A 6159-nucleotide genomic window follows, 5' to 3' on the forward strand; every position below is an offset into this window, starting at 1 on the left:
AGTAAGTGGTTTACAGTGTCTCCAGGGGGTCTTGCACATCTCCTAAGCCAGGCACGCTCAATTCTGTGGCTGAGCAGGAAGAGGAATGGCAGCTGTGGCTGTCGGCGCGTACACTGTATTCCTATGTCCCTCATACATTAACATAAATAGGCGAAACGGCCAAAAGCCAAAACTGGCCTTTTGTGTTTGGCCAATGCTTCTGCTGGTCTAAACAGTGCTTCGTTAGAAGGGGTGACGTACACCTGTGAGCCCAGCATTAGTAGGCTGAGACAGAAAAATGGACTACATGGTGAGCATGGTCTTGAAGAGAAGGGTAAAAGGAGAAAGGGAAGGGACAGGAGGAGGAGAGGAGGGAGAAAAAGAAAAGCTTAGTTTATGAAGTTGATCTCTCCAAGAGAGTGAACCAGATGTCCTCTGTGTACTTGAAGAGTCCAAGAATAAGAAAATAAAAATGTAGATTCCAAAAATTAGAATGTAGAAATAAAGAAACAAAGTTATAAGTCTAGGGGAATTAGAACAGACTCTCAGCAGCTTTCTCAGCAGATCAAGGATCAGTCATTCACAGTGAGCTATTTTCTCGGATGCTTGGGAAGCCTCCACCAGCTTAGGTCATTCCATTTTACAATTTTTTGTTTTATTGACAAGGCCAGAGCTTCTCCCTGCAATTGAGAGTGGTGTCCTGGCCATCCCTGATAAACGACAGGTGTGAACTGAGTTAACCTTTAGAAGACAGAGATACGTGACCTCTGGGTTAGACACTGTCTCTGCTATGGGAAACTGGCGCCATTAAAGGGGAGGCATGGGGCTTCAGTATACACTGCCTGGAGGTACCAGGAGAGACAGTGGACGTGGTAGAAACATGGATTTGATAATGAACTCTAATAATGGAGGTTGTAAAGTATGGCCGTTATCGGAGTTTACCTTGAGATCGTGTGAAAAGCTTTCTGCTATCTCCTAAGTTCCCAGCCTAAGAACCAATTAATTCTAATTTATCAACCTTCTAGTATTACTAGCAGTCCCTTTCTGACTAATTGCTTAAGACATCTGTTTTCTTACACTTAGTTACTTTCACTGTAATCTACTCTGAAACATATTTCATGATAGCTGCCTAGTTACCCACTGACGTTAGAACTCACTCCCCTCCTGACGGTCTCCATTGATTGACTGACCCATGGGTCAGGGTAAGATTGTAAAAATTCCTTTGTTCAGAGCTAATGCTTGGTGCCCTAACTATAAAAGATGGGTTCAGAAACCCACAGCCTAACAAACACCATCTCTGCCTGTGATCTCGGCTAGCTGATAAGCTTCTGTGCCCCGCGATGTTTTTTTGTTTTTTGTTTTTTTGTTTTTTAATTATTTTTAAGTTTGCTTCTGGTTTTCCTAGGATCTGGTTTCTGGAATAAAGTTTGCTTCTGGTTTATTAGACTTGGTGGTGTTCTCATCTTTGCACAACACCCCTGGACCCAACTTACTGAAACAGAAGGCCTTCTAAGGAATTTTAGGCTAAGGATGCCAGAGGGGCAGGCACAGAGTCCCATAGCTAATCCACCCGGTGGGAAGTGCTGTCGAAGAGTGCCCCCGGGCCTTAGGATTTGGGAAGTGTATGAGCCAAGGAAAACACAGCCTTTGGGCAAGGAGAACCAAAGAGCTCCATCTAGTGACTGAGCTCTTCTCTTGCTAAAATCAGTAGAGGAAGCAAGATTCCTCTTCACAGATGAGAGCGGGGAATACACAAAGCCCCAGAGCACTCCCAACAGGACCTTCAACACGTGTAAATCCAAGTTTTTATATATAAAGAACTAAAATATTTTATGTGAAAAGTTTTGCTCACAAAACTTCACTGGCAAATAAAGAATTTTCATTAATTTAGGAACACCAGCCCTCACCACATGCCCCCCTGTATTGACATCATCCCTTTTTGTAGACTGTATCACCCTTGTACTCACAGAATGGGCATCGTTTCAAATGTTCTCTACAATATTTATGTTTTTCCTTCTTACAGGCACTGAGGGTTTTGCATGCATGTGTGTTACTAAGTTCATGTAACACAGAGAAAAAAATAAGCTATTTGGGGAATGAAGCATTCTCTTGTGTGTATGAGAAAGAGTGTGGAAGAGAAAAGGACAAAGGAAGGCCTAGCGCCAGCGGAATCCGGCACTTCCAGAGCTATGGGATAGATAGGAGAGTCTGGGGCGAGTGGGGGCCTGGGCTGGAGCCTTTGTCTGTTGAGTATGTTCCTGGAAGGCAGAGATGGGTGGCATTGACAGACAAAGGAAATACAGTCTTCCCTGAGGATCGTGAGTCACATTGCACATGGAACTTGGCAACTCACGTGTGGGAGCAACAGATGGCAACTACAGAAACAGTATGTCTGACAGCAAGGTGGGGGTGGGTAATTATCTGGAGTCAACATATGATAAAAGTAAGTGTGGGTCTTAGTAAGGGTTTCTATTGCTGCAATAAAACACCAAGACCAGAAGCAACTTCTGCATCATAGTCCATCACCGTCCATCACCAAGGGAAGTCAGGGCGGAAAGTCAAGCAGGGCAGGAACCTGGAGGCAGGACCAGAGGCAGAGGCCGTGAAGAGTGCCGCTTAAAGGTTTATTCCTCATGACTTGCTCAGCCTGCCTTCTTTTATTTATTTATTTATTTACTTACTTACTTACTTATTTATTATGTACACAATATTCTGTCTGTATGCCTGAAGGCCAGAAGAGGGCGCCAGACCTCATTACAGATGGTTGTGAGCCACCATGTGGTTGCTGGGAATTGAACTCAGGACCTCTGGAAGAGCAGGCAATGCTCTTAACCACCGAGCCATCTCTCCAGCCCCCTCAGCCTGCCTTCTTAAACAGCACCCAGGACTGCCAGCCCAGGGGTAACACCTACCTCAGTGAGCTAGGCCCTGCCACATCAGCAATCAAGCAAGAAAATTCACCACAGGCCAATCTGGTGGGGACATCTTCTCAACTGAATTTCCCTCTTTCAAAATGACTCCAGTTTGTGACAAGTGGACATAAAACATGTCAGCACAGTATACATTGTTATGAGTAATTGTCTTAGGGATAGTTAGAATTTTCATTTAAATATCGTCCAGATAACAAGTAACTGTCATATCTGGGAAACAGGGATATTCTTAATAATAGACATCAATATATGTCAGCAGACCCAGACACTGTAGCATGAATTCGAATTGGTATTAATAATAAAAACCCAGAGTCAGAGTCAGGCAGTGATGGTACACACCTTTAATCCCAGCACTCAGGAGACAGAGGCAAAGGAATTTCTGTGAGTTTAAGGCCACCCTGATGCAATATTGATCCAGTCTTAAAGAGACTGGCTAACTAGTGGCTTACTTCTGCCCTCTGATCATCAGCCAAGCTTAATGTGTTAGATTACAAACAAAACATCACTACAAGACACTATCTGTGCTGTGGTTTAGATGTGGTTTGGGCATGTTTCCCAAGAGTTTCTGTTTCTGTGTTGGAACTCAGTCCACGGGCAGTGATAAGTGTTGAAACCACGGAAAGCAGAGCCAGCAGGAGCCAGGTTCTCAGGCCTCGCTGCCCGGCAGATCAATGCAGCTCATAAGGACTCCTGTTAGTTATCATCAGAGTGGACAGAGCGAAGCCCGTCTTTATTGTTCTTTCTTTCTCTCATCTGTGCTCTTCTGTTTTTCTTTTTTCCGTTTCCAGCTCAGAGTCCCTCATGCATGCTGAGCAAGCACTCTGATGCAGAGTTAAACTCTTAGCTCGCCATTTTCCTTTCTGCTTCTCTGTGACATAGACAGATGGCTAACCTGAGCCAGAGACTAAACAGTTAGGGCTGCCTGAACTTGAACTTTTGGTCTTTGTTTGCTTATTTGTTGTTGTTGTTTTTTGAGACAGCGTTATGTTATACCAAGTTTCTGGTCCCCAAACAAATTCATAGAGCTGGATTTCTGATGCAAATTACAATATATTTGCAATATATAATATTCAAACTTAAGTTTGGACCAACACCTTTCCAATACCCCAGCATGGTGGTGGTGGTGCAGAAAGTGTTCCTGGAGCCCTGGGAGGGTAGAACTTTTAAAGGGGAAATGATGTAATCAGAGGAGTTCACGTCCTGTCACCTTGGGATTGGGTAAGGAGGGCATAGGGTAAGGTGGTTTCTGAAACCATTGGTCAGTTTTTGGGTGTGAAACCTAACAGCCATAAATTACTGGCAAGGTATCTTCAAGGACTAGAACATCTGGACCTCGTTAAATTTTATGGCCCTGCTCCCTGTCTCCTTAATTGGGCATTTTTAGGGTGTCTTCAAATTTCTGCTGTCGCAGCACATTTTTGGAGCTGAGATCGCCCACCCCCAGCTCACTGTATGGCTTAAGATGAAGCCCCTTCTTTAAAATGGAGTTTGCAAGGTCAGGTCCTCACAGTTTCTCTGTGTAGTCTTGGCTGTCCTGGAACTCGCTCTGTAGACCAGGCTGGCCTCGAACTCACAAGAAAACTGCCTGCTTCTGCCTCCTGAGAGCTGGGATTAAAGGTGTGTGCCACCACAGCCCAGAAAACTTTTGTTCTTTAATCTTGAGCTAAGTAATTTTTGTTGTTTTTCAAGTTCTTAGCTTTAGGCATTTATCACAGCAACAGGAAACAGCTCCTTAGTTACTTTTCTATTGCCGAAAAACAAAAAACAAAACCCACCATGACCAAGGAAGCTACTTATAAAAAGCATTTAGCTGGTCCTATGGTTTTAGAGGTTTAGGATCCATGATAGAGGAGCAACTAGAGATAGTGGTAGGAACAGCTGAGGGCTCATTTCTTGATCTGCAAGTAGAGACAGAGAGAACTCAAAATGGTAATATAACAGTCTTTTGAAACCTCAAAGCCCACCTTGAGAGACATACTTCCTTCCAAAAGACCACACGTTCTAATCCTCCCCAAATAGCTACCAACTAGGGACCAAATATTTGAACAAACTAGCCTATGGGGGCCATTCTCATGCAAACCACCACCTTTCACTCCTTGGCTCCCATAGCTCAGGGCCATGTCATAATACAGATGCATTCAGTCCAACTTCAAAAGTCCCTGTCAACTTTCACAGTCTCAACGTTGTTCTAAAGTCCAAACTCCAAGTCTCTCCCAAGAGACTCAAGCAATTTCTTAATTGTAACCCCACGTAAAATCAAAAAGCAAATTGCACGTGTTCAACAGGACAAACTCCACATCCTGTAGCTCCATGTCTAATGTCAAAGGACCTGGGTGGCTTCTGTCCTTGGAGTTTTTTTGCTTCCCCTCAATACACCTCTCCCTTGCTCAACACTCCTGGTCTGCGGCTTTCTGGGTAGACATCTCACAGTTCTGGCACCTCTATTTATTACACTTATTTATTGTGTGTGGTGTATGTGAGTGTGATCCAGAGGACAGCTGACCACCATATGTGTCTCTGGGATTGAAGTAGGGTCTAGGCTTAATGCCAGGTGCCAAAACCTGCTGAACCAACTCACTAGCCTTGTTTTTGGCAGTGTTTTCCCCAGTGAACCTGGAACTCTCTGATTCAGCTAGAGTGGCCCTACCTCTTGTCTCTACCTTCCCACGGTAGTGGCCAGCAGACCCAACGGTGAATGCTAGGATCTAACTCAGGTCCTCATGCTTACACAGCCAGCCTCTTATGAGAGTCATCGCTCAGACCCCAAGTATCTGCAGTCTTCATTGGCCCCGCTGGCTGGTGCCAGCCACACCACCAATCTTTCCTTCCTTTAGTTTTCCTCCATTACAAGCAGACAATAACCAGCCAGGTGCCTGTTTCTCCTTACCCCCGGCCACACACACTTCTCGCCTAGGCTGATGAGCATGCTTCTCTCCTCGCTTGACCTACCATGTGGCTCTTTGTGCACACCTGATGCTGTGTTATTGATTTCTTCACTTGTTGCGCAGAAAACCTTGGCTCAGAATCACTGATTTTATTTAAGTTTTTGATTTGTTCATTGTGATTTTTTAAAAAAATGTTTCTTAAAATAGTTACGATCTCATTCTTGATTTTTCCATATGTAAACCCTGCTAATCCGGCCCAATACTGGCTTCTTCTCTGGACTCTCTTCTTTAGTGAATTAGCACAAGGGTTGTCAGCACAGGGCTTGCCACCACCGACAGAACAACCTGGGACAAGTGCCTTCTCT

Source organism: Alexandromys fortis, unplaced genomic scaffold, assembly GCF_014885135.2.
Source record: "Alexandromys fortis isolate MF-2015 unplaced genomic scaffold, M_Fortis_MF-2015_v1.1 scaffold_51, whole genome shotgun sequence".
NCBI lineage: Eukaryota > Metazoa > Chordata > Mammalia > Rodentia > Cricetidae > Alexandromys > Alexandromys fortis.